Source organism: Mustela nivalis (assembly GCF_964662115.1).
Source record: "Mustela nivalis genome assembly, chromosome: 12".
NCBI classification, from domain to species: domain Eukaryota; kingdom Metazoa; phylum Chordata; class Mammalia; order Carnivora; family Mustelidae; genus Mustela; species Mustela nivalis.
In genome coordinates, this window is record NC_139031.1 from 44,732,601 (window position 1) to 44,747,170 (window position 14,570).

Here is a 14,570-nt window from a genome sequence, read left to right on the forward strand (position 1 = left end):
CACGATGGGGAGCCCTTTGCAATTACCTCTCATGGTTCCCATTATCTAGTCAAGTAGCTGGTATTATTTCCACTTCACAGATGTAGAAACCGAGGCCCAGTGACGTAAAGCTTGCCCAAGGTGCCACCTAAGAGGAGAAGCTGGATCTGGTCCAGATTGCCTGACTGCGGTCAGCGTGCTCCTCCCAGGCGCCCCATCTTCCTCTACCTTCCTGGGGTCGCATGGGGCAAACAGCCCCAGAAAGGGATCCCTGCTAGAAGTGAACCACTCAGGGACTCAGGAGGCTGAGAGACGAATGTGCTAACCAGAGTTTGGGGCTCATTCTTCTCCTCTTCGGTGCTTCCTGGCTTTCAGGAAATACTTCCATGCTGGATTTGAGCTGACTTGTGCTCTCCCTCAACCTCCTATTTCTGTTTGGAGGAGCTGTTTATGCGGCTTGTGGGACAGAGCCAAATTATTTGCTTTCCACAACACTGAGCCCTGTTCCACTCCGTTATTGCCTCACAAGACACATTCCCCCACCCCCACCCCCCCCACATTTGAGGCATTTGGGTCTGGGCCTACAGAATGTGCCAGGCCATAAGCAGGGTTGGGGGAATTCCCAATAGTAACGGTTACAGCCATGGTTTGGGTGCTGGGGAAATGGCAGTTAGCCAGACTGAAAGAACCCTGATTGCTTAAGAGTCTGGGCTTCTCGGAGCTGAGAGCAGGGGGCTGAACTCCTAAGTACTCTGGAGTTTGTCCTGCATCTCGGCTTGGGGGGGGTGGGGAGGGCACAGCCCTGCAGAGCAACCGTGTGGAGGACCCAGCAGGGGGCAGAGCCAGACCTCCCTTGAGGACACAGATGGGGAGACGAGTTCCCCCTCTCATTGTGGCCTCTGTGAGATCGGAGGAGCAGCCTCACTGAGAACTCAAATCCTCCGCTCAGAGGGCAGTTACTCATTAATGACTTGACTTCTTCACGACTGGGGAGAATTTCCCAGCCAAAAAAAGTATATCGGGGTATAGCCCCTTGACCGTGGCTCTGAGAACAGTGCTTATTAAACTTTGCCTTGGAACTTGTCAGAGGATCATAAAATGAGTTTGGTTGGGTTGTGACCAGCATTATTTAAAAAATGAACTGGAGTAGAGTAAGGGAAAGCGCTGTCCATAGTATGAAGTATGATTTTATACTTGTTTCAGGTATGTATATGTGTGTACGGACAGATGCTGGTTCGCAATGGAAAAATGTAATTCTTGGTTGGGTCATGGTTGAAAAAAGTGCTTAGAAAACACTGTCCGAGAGAAGAGAGCCCAGCTCCGCCAGACTGACCAAGGCGCTGTGGTCTGCGCAGCTACACCCCCTCCTCCGTCTGGAAGGCCTGTGATAGCCCCTGGGACTTGAGTTTGTGCTCATCTCCATGTGTGATGTCATGATTTGGGTTCTGCAAAGTCCTGTTCAGGGCTGGGAGTGGGGAGGGAGCCACTCTGTCTGCAGTCATCAGCAGCTCAATGGCTCGCTGTTTGGACTGACAACTAGTTCTCCCCTGCGCTGGACCTGAAGAGCTTGCAGCCCCAGCTCCCGCCCTGGGTTCTGCTGCTAAGACAGGAGGCTTCGTGTTCTGGGACTTGATATTGTACGGGTTGGAGCACACACGTTGGTCTTATGAGGCGGTGTACTCCAGACCATGAGATCTTTGGGGTGTGGGGCCTGGGTCATGGTATTAAGAAAACAAGGTTCAGCTGAGTGAACTGGAAGGTCTAATTGGCTTTAATTAAACAATTCAGGAGTTGGCAGCATCCCACCTAGCCTGTCCCCTGGCGGCGGAGGGTGGGGGGCGGCGGGGAGCTCTGCTAAGCCAAAGGAGGGAAAGGTTCTTAAAGGCAGAGGGCATGAACAAAGACGAATGCCCTAGCAGGGAATGCATTGTTCTAGCCAAGGCTGCCCCTCTTAAGGGGAGCTGAAGGAGCCTCTCAGTCAATTTCCTGGGATTGACCAGGAAATTCTATGTTGACTGACTAAAGGTTACCTTCTTTCCTCTCAGCTGCTCCCCTGTAGTTCTAAAGCCTCTGTTGATCTTCGGCATTCTTGGGTCATGATGTTTTCTCAGGTTAGGAGTTCAGATTTCTATTCCTTTAAATTGGTTGTCCTCTTTGTACCTTTGTGTTGGTCCAGTCTGGGGAGACCGTTTGCTTGGTGGGTAGCAGCTGCAAACAGGTATTTAAAATTTGTGAAAGAAGGTAATACATCAGGGAGATGTGATGATTATGGTAAGATAATGTGCCATGTTTAGAGGGTACTTTGAAGCCAGGGTCTCCAATCCAGTCAAAATCAAATAAATCAATGACCCCATGGAAGGAGTCCTCTTTTTAAGACAAGCGGCTTGTTTTGTGAGTTGACCCAAGTTTCCACTTTCCCAGAAGGGTGAATCCGGGTGTAGCAGGTGGTAGTGGGTCCACCAGGCAGCTCCTTGCTCGATAATCAAGGGCTCTTCTGTTACCGGGAACAACTCTGGACAGAGAGTCTAGGGACCTGTGTGGGCAGTTCTTGCTTTAGTGGCAATTTGGCAAACATTTCAAGAATTAAGGAGAAGTGTCTGATTATAGCCTCATTTATATTTATCCCTGGAAGTAAGGATCTGCCAAAAGGAGAGTCCTGAATCATGAAAGCCTCCCTGTAGTTCCCTTCTAACTCCTGTTGTAAATTCACTTTGATAAAAGTGCGATTTTTCTCCTAGCCTGAGATAGAAGGTGGCTCTGAATTCCCGAGGTTGCCCCCTGAGCGGTGGCATTATCTCGCCAAGACAATACCAGAGGGGAGGGAAGGAAAAGGGCCAATGCTCAGTCCCAGGGTGAAGCCTCCAGCCCACGTCGTGAGCAGAGGCAGTCTGTGGGGGCAGCTGTTTCTCTCCGTGGTTGGGTTGATGGTAGCTCTCCAGCATCTGTCCAGGCCCAGGCCTCGGGTGGAGCCTCCGTCGGCTGTGCCATGAGGTCTCAAGGCTCCGTGTCTCCTAGCTGTGCAGTGGTATCGGTAGTCAGGAGCATTCCGTAAAGTCCCAAAAGCTGTTCTCCTCTGGTGATGTTTCCAGAATCCCTAATCAGCACCTGGCTCTAGACTGTGACTAACAGGACCCTTTGAATTGGGATCCCAGATGGTTTCTTGAAGCTGTTCCTAACAGGCTGGAGTGTAAGACAACAAAGACTCACAGTGGCTGGTCACACTGGCATGAAACAAGGAATCAGCTGAAGGTTGTACACAGAGTTGCAGGAAATCTGCAAGGTTCTTGTTGAGTGAAGAGGGTGCCTCGATCACCGGAGATTATACAAGGTATACCCCACGTGGGAAACACTTGGTTTTTTTTATTTCCCACTGTGAGGACAACAGTCTTGTGGGATGGAAAGGCTTCAATCCTTCCAGAAAACACACATGCACTACTGGTGACCTGGACCAAGAGGCGGTTGAATTCAGTGCCTCTACAGGTGTTCAGAAGGTCCAGAGGAGTAGGTCTGAGACCTCTGGGGACAAGAACCGTTTTTTCAGGATTGTGGACCTGACCAGTCACACATTGCTGCAAGCCTGTTTTTGCAATTTTAGAGACGTTTCCCCACTAATGTCTATTTATGATTTGAGTCATCTTGAGTGTACTGTGATGGGGTGCAGGAGGGCAAAAACCAAAAATGGGGTTTGTCAGGGAGTGAGGAAGAATCCAGCAGCTGTCCTGGGTTTCCCATAGCCTGACTGTTAGTTTAATTTCTCTGATTCTGGAGCATACATTTGCCATGTTAGAAGGACATCAGGATGGCAAAAATGTGGCCCTGAGGAGCCATTTTCTGCAGAAAGAGAATGGAGTTAGTCCATATCTTTATAGATTCTACTGCTGCTGCCTTGCACGAAAAGTCACCTTGAGCCCCATATCACCATTTCTTTCCAAAGATTTCTTTTCCACAAACCTTCCAGAACTTTTTTTTTTACATTAAAATTTTGTCCTAAGTTTCCCCTTGTTAAATAACTAGTCTCGCTTTAGGACAAAATTACTTTCCCATCAAAGACAGATTTCTCTTTTTCATTTTTTTCTTACCAAAAACACACATCCTTCTTTCCTTACATAGTTATTTCTGTTATTTCCAGTAGCCTTAATTACATTAGAATTTTTTTTTAAGTTTTATTAATTTAAGTAATCTCTAAACACAACATGGGGCTCTCCAACGTATGACCCTGAGAGTAAGAGCTGCACGCTCTTCTGACTAAGCCAGCCTGGTGCCCCGTTATGAGAATTCTTAGCTCTTAAAACCCTTAGTTTTCAGTGAACACTAATAAGTAAGCAATTGTGAACTGCTTTGCCAGCATTCTTTAGATTTTCAGATTTATGAGTATGTTTCATAATTTCTAGAAGTATGTGCCTTTTTCAGTTTCCCAAAGTATCAAAATATCTTTTTGTTTCTCTGTAATAAGTAATCAAACACAGATAAACCTGTGTTTGGTTATTGTTTTAGTGTTTTAAGAGACAAAGTTTCCTTAAATCTGGAAAAAACATTTTCTAAGTCAACGATGCTTTAAACAAAAAGTTACAAAACTTCTCTTCCTTAGTTAATTAAATCACGTGTTTTTCTTGTTCTGCTTGAATTTAGTTCTTCCATTCATTCTGGAAATTCCTACCCAGTTTAGTTTTATGAGCTGAAGATGATCAGAGACCTGTACTGAGAAGTCTTTCCATGAGTCTCACAGAAGACAAAAATACATTTGCAGAAGGCTTTCGTAAAAGCATCTCAGTAAAAAAGAGGAACTGTATATGATAAAAGTTTCTAAAATGGCCATGGTTAAAGATGTGATTAGAGTTTATTACAATGCAAGTGGCAGGAAATTTGGTTATTTCTGTGACATAGAACACTTTAATAACATGCCAGGACGTACAGATTGTTTGTGGAGTTTCATGTAATTTTTAGAATACTTACTTTGCTAACGGACATCTACACAAATATAAAGTTTGGTAGCACTTATTTGACAGTGTTGTCTGTGGGATTAAACACAACACACAAACCTAAGGAGTTTAATTACTCACGAGATCTTTGAAATGTGCAAGGGGTCTTCTGGAAAATTTCAGTTTGTGGTTGTGAAGACTTCATTTTAGAAATTTGATTGTGGGAAGTATGTGAAAAAATATGGAAAGGTTTGGACATTTGGTTAAATAGGATCATGAATCATCATAAAACAATAATTATCCATCTAACCAAAGTGTTAATAAAAGATTATAAAGGCCAATACAGAAGGATACACAGTTATAAGCAAAATTTAGCCCTTTTAATATTAAGACTTGGGTTTTTTAAGTAATCAAAGACCTAATAAACATAGGAAATTATTTTGGCAAAACACAGAATCCTTGTTTTTTAGACAGATAACTTTAATTTTTTTTTAAAGATTTTATTTATTTGACAGAGATCACAAGTGGGCAGAGAGGCAGGCAAAGAGAGAGGAGGAAGCAGGTTCCCTGCTGAGCAGAGACCGCCCCTCCAACCATGTGCGGCTTGATCTGAGGACCCTGAGATCATGACTTGAGCTGAAGGCAGAGGCTTTAACCCCCTGAGCCACCCAGGCACCCCTACTTTTATTTTTTAAAAAGATTTTATTAGAGAGCACAAGCTGGGGGAGAGGCAGAGGGAGAGAGAGAGAAGCAGGCTCCCTGTGCAGAGCTTGATCCCAGAAGCATAAGGCAGATGCTTAACCAACCGAGCCACCCAGGCACCCCTAGGAAGATAACTTTAAAGGTAAAGAAAAACTTTTGTTTATAATTTCTTAGTAAGAGCAGACCAAGAAAACTTTGACCTTTTAACAAGGAGAAAACAACTCTAACTGTGCACCAGTATACTCTTGATAATAAAACTCATTTACTTAAATTTATCCTCATCTTCCCCATACTGGCCACACAGAAAATTTCTTTCCAAAGATTTCTGTAAACCTTCTACAATTTTTTTTTTTAAACTTCTGGACAAACTTATTTTTTTCTTCAACAAAAATGTTTTCTGGGGCGCCTGGGTGGCTCAGTGAGTTAGAGCCTCTGCCTTCGGCTCAGGTCATGATCCTGGGGTCCTGGGATTGAGCCCTGCATCAGGCTCTCTGCTCAGCAGGGAGCCTGCTTTCCCTCTCACTCTCTGCCTGCCTCTCTGTCTACTTGTGATCTCTCTCTGTGCCAAATAAATAAATGAAATCTTTAAAAAAAAAAAAAAAGATATTTCTATTCCTCATATTTTTTTCTAACCCAAAACACATACCTTAGTCTTTTCTTTTCAGTAGGCTTAATTTATTAGAATTTGTTACTCTTAGAAACCTTAATTCCTAGTGAAAACTAAGTAGTAAACAGCTGTGAACCGTTATACCAGAATTCTTTAGATTGGCAAATTTAGAAATACAGCTCATAATTTAGAAACATGCATTTCTTCATAGTATAACAGCACAAAAGAGGTTTTGCTAACAGACCCCAATTTGTCTTATACAGAGAAACTAAAGGTAGAAGTAGATAAATCTATATTAATATGTAATATTGTATTACTTTTTCTTGCTTGGAAATAATTTAGATACTCAATGCATTTTTTTGAAGATTTTATTTATTTGAGAGGGAGCGAGCAAGTGAGAGAGAGGCAGAGGGAGAAGCAGACTCCCTACTGAGCAGGGAGCAAGACTCGGCACTTTATCCTGGGACCCTGGGATCATGACCTGAGCTGGTGGCAGATGCTTGACCACCTGAGCCACCCAGGTACCTCTAAATACTCAGTGAACCTAACAACTCATTTAATTTTGCAAAACTTTAAAGCTGTTTTGCTTAAAAACAAAACTTTAAAGTTTTTAAATTTCTGGGTTACCACCAGAAATATTTTGGAAGCTATTTAGAAGTTTACCTGGAGGGGCACCTGGGTGGCTCAGTCAGTTTAGCATCTATCTTTGGCTCGGATCATGATCCCAGGGTCCTGGGATTGAACCCCACATCGGGCTCCAGCCCTACATCAGGCTTCCTGCTCAGTGAGAAGTCTGCTCCTCCATCTATCTCTGCCCCCAACTCGTGCTCACTCAAATAAATAAATGAAATCTTTAAAAAAAAGAGTGTAGCTAGAAACCTTTTGATCTTATTTACATCTATTTAATTTACTTATTCTTAATTGTATTTGGACTACCCATAAAACTGGATGAGACATTAGACAGACTCAACCATTATTCTGTTTTAGTTTTTCTCTGACAGATTTTACAACAGAGAAAACATGAAGCTCATTTGTCTTTCAGTAAACCCAGGCAGGATAAAAGTTTTATATTTAACGCTGATAACTCTAAAGACAGATCTGTTTTAATTAAACCAATAATCTCAAGTAAGCTTTAATACCAAGTATTTTCCCAGATCAGATGAACTTAATTTTAGAGAGAACTGTGGGGCTGGCGGTTGGCAGGGACAGAGGGAAGAGAGAGAATCTCAAGCAGACTCCCCTGTGCGCATGGAGCCCAACCCAGAGCTCCCTCTCACAACTCCAAGAGCATGACCTGAGCTGAAATCAAGAGTCGGATGCTTAACCGACTGAGCCACCCAGGCATGCCCTGAGCTTTGAGTTTTAGAATGCCTACTTCTTACCAGCGCTTGCCTTCAGATAAACCAAATTGAGCTCTGTTACAAATTAATTTTAGCCATACCATCCAGAAGTACAGAAAATACCTCACATTTACAACATACATGGATACTCATACAAACACGCAGACCAGAGGCAAACAAAATCTTCCAGCTTCTGGTTCTACTTGTGTCTGTAGAGAGATTACAGACCCAATTTCAAGTATCTCCCTCTTTTTTTTAAGATTTTTTTTAAAATTTGACAGAGATCACAAGTAGGCAGAGAGGCAGGCAGAGAGGCAGGCAGAGGTGGGGGTGGGGGGGGAAGCAGGCTCCCCGTCAAACAGAGAGCCCGATGTGGAGCTTGATCCCAGGACCCTGAAATCATGACCTGAGCCGAAGGCAGAGGCTTAACCCCTGAGCCACTCAGGCGCCCCCCTCTCTCTTTTTCTAATGAAAAATTTCCCTCTCAAGTTTGCATTTCCAAGAATGGTTCTTACCTAGGTTCTAGAGAAGATGGGGGTAGAAAATGTACAGGGAAAGTATGAAGTTTTGTCCAGGGTGGCGATTTGGAGCATATCTGCCATTATCAGAGGTACTCCAGTGGGCCCAAGAGCTCTGTTACTGGGTTCTATTTTAGAAAGGTCTCTTCCCTTCCCATTTTTCCTTCAGCCTCAGGCAATGGTGGGTTCTGTTCATATTTCAAAGACATGACCAGATTTATGATTTAAAGGGACAAGAATGCAAAAAGGTTTTTTTTCTAAGAGTGTTAGGGTAGTTGTGACTTAAAATTGACCTTTTTTTTGACCTGTCGGCCGTGGCAGTCTTCCTAGCCATGGAAGAGCACATTCTTATTTACTGGCAAAGCCATCACCACTTAACGGGCATTAGATTCTGACTTGCACAGATAACCTCTTTGCTTTTGGAAACATGGAGGGTGCTGGGATTCTGGGCACATATCCAGCTATTGTTCAAATGCTTCTAGGAAGCTCAGTTGTTCTGCTGGGTAACGGAACATGGGACAAGATATTCAGAAATTCAGAGTAATGTGGGTGGAGGCTTATTTATTTAGTGCCCTGGGGTACACTGCCAAACATGATTTTAAATCCCAGTGGCTTGGGTCCTAAATGGTGAATAATGTTCTGGAAATTAGTAGGGGAGTATTTTCAAAAGAGGCCTGAATATTATTTCTGCTTAAATATGGCATTCAAGGAGAGAATAAGTGAGTGCTTCCTTGTTATAATTAAATAAAATGCTTGATCATTCTGGGGGAAAAGAAATGACCTTTTCTTCCCTCAAGTGCAGGGCAATTTTGTTCCAATATACTGACCTTTGATAATATCCACAAATATTTTGAGAGGAATGGCTGAGGTTTGGAGATTGGTAAAGATAAGTAGATTTTTTTACTTAATTCCCCCTAAGAACTGGATTCCAGCCTGAATATCAAGGGACTGGCTTACCTTTTTAACTAAATTTGCTTCTTTGTATCAAGGGGAATTTTATCTTTTGTACAGTCTGTATAAAGCTTTTTAACAAAAACCTTCCCCCTCTATTAGCCCCTCAGCATCAGGCTTCCTCTGATCACTGAGGAGGGCCTAGGAGAAATTTCATCGGTTACCTCTTTCCCCTGTGAAGGGGAGGTTGTGAATAGTCCAATCTTTTTAATGTTTCTCTAAGCTTGGTAGGATCTTCTGAAAATGGAGGGAAAAAGGCTTTATAAAAGATCTGCAGGGGGCGCCTGGGTGGCTCAGTGGGTTAAGCTACTGCCTTCAGCTCAGGTCATGATCCCAGAGTCCTCGGATCGAGTCCCACATCGGGCTCTCTGCTCAGCAGGGAGCCTGCTTCCTCCTCTCTCTCTCTGCCTGTCTCTCTGCCTACATGTAATCTCTCTCTGTCAAATAAATAAATAAAATCTTTAAAAAAAAAAAAAAAAAAGATCTGCAGTTGTCTGGGGGACATGAATTTTTGGCAGGAGGGGGCGTGGTCCAGAATATACCTGGCAAAGGTGAGCATATAGAAATGGCTGAGGCTGACAGAGGTTGATTACGGTAAACCAAGCCATCCTGTTTGTCCTGGGTGCTTCTATTAACACTTTCTGGCTTCCAGCATTTATAAGAGTAGCCTATATACTTTGAACCTAGAGGTTGGGCTGGATTTTAAGAAGGGGAATTTCCATGGGACGTAGACATTCATCTGTCTTAAGTCTAATGTTTGTTCTTTTACCTTGTCAAGGGAATCCCTAAGTCTAGCCATTATACCAATAAGACAACTGAGAGCTCTTCATAGGTAATTCTTCTCTTTCAAGTAGCCAATTTAAAGGATCTAATGTCTGGACATTGAGCAAATGGATCATATTAATTTCAACCATGACTCAAAGTCGTAAGTCTTTTAATGGCTTAATCCAAGACTTAAGAGGTGTCCCTAGAGAAAGCATAGATGATGCAGCCCCTGTGATCCAAAAACCTACTCCCAGGAATAGTCTGGGAAAGCAACCACCCTCTTGTACAGGCCATGAGAATGGTCTCTGGACTATTCTCTGTGCCTCTGGTCTCCATGCTTCTGGTCTCCCAGAGGATGCCTGGGATGCATCTAGTACAGACCTGCTACCTGTGACATGAGGCAGGTGCTACTGGAATGAGATTTCTCCAGCACTAAGGAGCACAGAGGTCTCTCCCTTATGGGCTGGGACCTCTTCTGACAAACTTCCCGGAAAGCTGGCATGGCCAGACAGAGCACGCTGCTTGTAACTGTGTATCTCGGGTCCCCCGCCTATTAGACTGGCCAGCAAGATGCTCCCCAGTAAGGGTGCTCTTCCAAGTGGCGGAGACCAGAGAAAATATGCCCATGGGTCACAAAGCCAAGCTCTTAGGACACAGAACTAGACGAAAGGAAGAATTTTATATTTGCATTAATAGCCATGCCTAAGCCTTGGGTCTCTGGGGGCCAAGCCAATACCTAGAAGGGCCCTGCCTTGAGTTTGGGGACTGTGTAGTGTTTATCGCATACCCTGGCGCATGGACATTTTCTTGAGGCTGGCGGAGGACTGAGCGTCAATCTAACCCATTCCCTGACCAGCTTATCCTGACCGGGGGTCTTTGAGTTAGATGACAAGCACTGTAACAGCTTCTAAGTGTTGGCGCGTGACCACCAATTTTGCAGCTTGGGCTTCCAAGATGTTTCTTTAGCAACAGCCTTTACCTCATGTGCGTATTAACCTACAGCAAAGTTTGTCTAAAGAGACCCTGGTTTGAGGGGAACCGTGACCTCACCAGTCCATGAGGCCAGCTACACAGTAGGCTTATAGGACTGAAGCCTGCATTCTGTCCTGTGAGAATTCCTTCCTGTGACCCTCAACACAAAAGAAAGAACAAAAACCATGACCATCTCTGGGAGGAAATGATCAGTCACCCATGAGTACTCTACCAATTTTTGCCAAAAGTAGCTCAGCGCAAGGACCTAGTTCTACAGTATTTTCTCCTGCTAACTGAATTTAGAGAAAGAAAGTCTTATCACTCATTCCACCAGACCCTGCAGACAGAGAAGCTGGGAGGCTGGTGTGGTCAGAAACCTTACCTTCTGCTGGCTGTGCGTGTGTCAGCTGTCCCAGATCTCTGTGCGACAACAGCTCCAGGGCGAGCAGCTGGCCCTGAGGATGAGTATTCACCAACTACACCAGCCAGAGGGAAGGAAGAATTCTTCCTCTACCCTTCAGTTTCTTCCAGTGGGACTAAGAGCTACATTTACACAAAACAGATTAACCAGAGGAAAAAAACACAAAGCTTGAGACCTAAAGAGATGACCGAGGCAGGCAGTTTTTAGAGGCAAGGAGTAAATTCATGAGGAATTGACAGGACAAAGAAAATTTAACTTTGGGAGCTCCAATTTGTAAGGAATTCTAGGCAGAACTTGGGGTGTGATATTAAATTAGTAGACATTAACAAGTGTTGTCTATACATTTTTCTTGACTCTAAATTTCCTATGTCTGAACCTCCCTGGCTGCCTTTCACATGGGAGATATTTCTTCTGCTTTCAGGGGGACAGAGGAGGGTCTGAGGGTCCTTCTTGTACAGGTTGTCTCTTAAATACTATTTTATTTAAAATAATCAGTAAGCCACAGTGGAGCAGCCTGCCCTTAGCCCCTACAAAACCAATTCACCAGGGCTCTTTTACAAATTGATTTTAGTAATACCACCCAGAAACAATATCTCACATTTATGGCATACACACACATACAAAACACAGAGGTGGTTGGTTAAGCATCTGCCTCCAGCTCAGGTCATGATCTTGGGGTCCTGGGATGGAGCCTGACATCTATGGGGTCTGTGCTCAGCAGGGAACCTGCTTCTCCATCTGTGTTCTCTCTCTCTCTCTCTCAAATAAAATAAAAAAAAATAGAGACAAGGACCCTATGGTTACTAATATTTGTGGATTTTTAAAATAAGACTTTTATTTGTCCCTGGAATCAAGCTTAAGGAGGCTGTACTGGACTTTGAGCACAAGAGCCCTTTTTAGCAGTCTGTACTATAAAAAGGCCTCTTTCCCGCCCTCTGTCTCAGGTGATTGTGGGCTGTGTTTACATTTCAAAGACATGATGAATGTATAACTTCAAGGGACAGAGAAAGAATGTAAGTTTCTCTAAGAAGGACTGGGGTTTCCCAAGTCTTTGAGCTAAATGAGGGAAGTTTCGGAATAGGTACATGAATAGGTGAATTTTGAGTTGTGCCTAGCACGGACTTTCATTTTTGTGGTGGGGGGGAGGTAAGGTAAGGACAGTTGCTCCCAATTTCTCAAACTGGGCTATAACTTTAGTGACATCCTAGATCGGCCCACCGATCCCCGCTACATTATCTCCAATTCATTTCTTTCCCTCTGGGTACCCAGTTGAACTTCAGAGATTTCTGGCGGTACTGAATAACCCTTGGGTTATTGGGTGTTAAAATGGGTTCCCAAAAGAGGGTACGAAGGATATTACCTTCCCCAAATCCAGAGTCCCTCCCACAGACAGCTAAAAGAATAACCTGCACGTCCCAGGCCAGCAGAAAGCCAAGCCTGTTACGCAAAATGAGACAAGGAAGAGGGTGACAGCTGCCCCTTGGGAGAGGGCATCAGTGAACGATGGGTTTGGATTTGGGAAGAAAAGGGCAACATACGGTTTTCTTTTCCCTTCTCTACTGGGCACTGCAGGCACCTTCAGAAGCGATTCTGATAAGCATTTTCCCTCTTTACTGGCTTCTGCCAGTTTTTCCAGGGTCCCCTGTGCAGGCTCTGCTATCTGCTGGAGGTTCCCATTAGCTATTTGTTTTTTTAAGCTATTATTTATTTGAGAGAGAGGGAGAATGAGCACTAGCAGAGGGAGCAGGAGAAGCAGGCTCCCTGTTGAGCAGAGCACAATCCCAGGACATGCCCCCAAACCTGCCACCAATCCCAGATCGTGACCCGAGCCAGTGAAGGCAGATGCGTAACTGACTGAGCCACCCAGGCGCCAACAGTTTACCAAAAAATTCCTCTTCCGTTAACTCAGAGGGACCAGGATCGGGGGGTAGTACCTGTAAGGCCTGTGCCTTGCCAGTTTTGCTTCTGGTGGTGTTTTCAGAGGAGGAAAGGCAATGCAGACAGAAGTAGCAGAGGACAAAGGGGGCAACGGGCATTTCTTCTGACTTCCTTTAGGTCCCTCTTATACCTTTAATTTTCGGGAGGCTTTTGTTCAATCTTTTAATTCATTTTTTAACGACACTAGTTCGTTTGAAATTTTGAAACCTTCTGGAGTTTCTGCTTGCCCATGTAAACACGCACCCTGTGTGCCTTGGGAACCAGGGCCTTCCATGGCGCTTTTCAAATGACTTTGTCTACTGGGAACGCTCCCCATTGTGGCTGGTGTACTGCTAGGGTGTTTTTAGGACAGTTTTGCCATTTCTGCAGATATTCCCAGCTCCCAGCACCATGGGTTTTAGACTTAAATGACCAGGTGTGCTGGAAGGCGGCATGTTTGACTCTTTAGAATTTAGGGATCCTCTTAGCTAAGCCTTGGTTTATACAAAACAAGACAAAGATGTGCACTTTAACACACCAGCAGTAACCAACCGCAGAGTGCTTCCCCGGACTGGCAGAGGGAAGGCCGTGCCCAGCACAGGCCGTTCCCTGCGTGGACTGACCCAGTGGCCTCCATGGTAGGGACTGTGGACTGGAAATGGGGAATGGACTTAAGCAGCAAAAGCCCAGTCAATGAGGGCCACGGGTGGGACCTGGTAAGTGATTCCAGCGTGGACTGGTGGGCTGAACCCAGGGCTAAGGATGGGTGCTCCCTGAAAGCACCCCCAACCCCCCTCACCTTGGACTAGAAAGCCAATTGGGTTGGTATATTGAAGGCAAAAAGGGGAGGAGAAACCAAGAGGACTCACCGGCCGTGGCACCCGGGCAAGGGCAAGAAAGACAGGAACGTGGAAGGGCTCGCGGGACACGGTGCCTGTGATTCTCCCCGTCCCTGCAGGGCCGTCAGGAGCTCGCTGTAGACCCCAGGGCTGCCACCACGGCTGTGAAACAGAATTCAGCCATGTAAACTGGAAGGTCTGATGGGCTTTATTTAAATAATTCACACATCAGGTGGCATGTGTCTAGCAAGCAGATAGAGCTCTGCCGAGCCCAACAAGAGAGGTTTTGGAAAGGCAGAGAAGGCATTCAAAAGGGGGCATTTACTAGCCAGAAATGCACTGTGTAGGCCAGGTTGCGCTCCTAAGGAGCAGAAAGGGCTCAAAGTTTCCTGGTCAGGTTGCCTGGCTAAAGGCTGTATTCCTGGGGCGGCGGAACTGCAGTTTGATTAGGTAGTGAGTTCCATTTACTGACCTGGGGCCTTTACCTCAATGACAACACGTGGGGCCTGCGGGTTGTTTCTTAACAAAAAAAACACACAATCAGTGGTCACTGCTGTGTCCCTAAGCCTCTTAGCGTTGCATCTTCATTTGCTGACTAACAAGGCTGGAGTGCCAGGCACGGTGCTAGCACCATCCACAG

General features: G+C 45.0%; 2 protein-coding genes and 1 long non-coding RNA gene across 5 annotated transcripts in view; 1 reads left to right on the forward strand and 2 right to left on the reverse strand.

Annotated features, from left to right (window-relative positions):
• ZNRF2 (zinc and ring finger 2) overlaps positions 1–14,570 on the reverse strand; it is a gene marked incomplete at its 5' end in the record, with an annotated part of 380,791 nt that overhangs the window by 229,899 nt on the left and 136,322 nt on the right. The gene's annotated exons all lie outside the window — the stretch shown is intronic.
• Positions 1–14,570, forward strand: part of NOD1 (nucleotide binding oligomerization domain containing 1) — a 69,206-nt gene that overhangs the window by 52,325 nt on the left and 2,311 nt on the right. The gene's annotated exons all lie outside the window — the stretch shown is intronic.
• LOC309845214 lies at positions 1,733–7,808 on the reverse strand. The gene is made up of 2 exons (XR_014301110.1): positions 5,040–7,808; positions 1,733–3,810 (listed from the first exon to the last, which is right to left on the reverse strand). It is a non-coding gene; the product is annotated as an uncharacterized lncRNA (long non-coding RNA).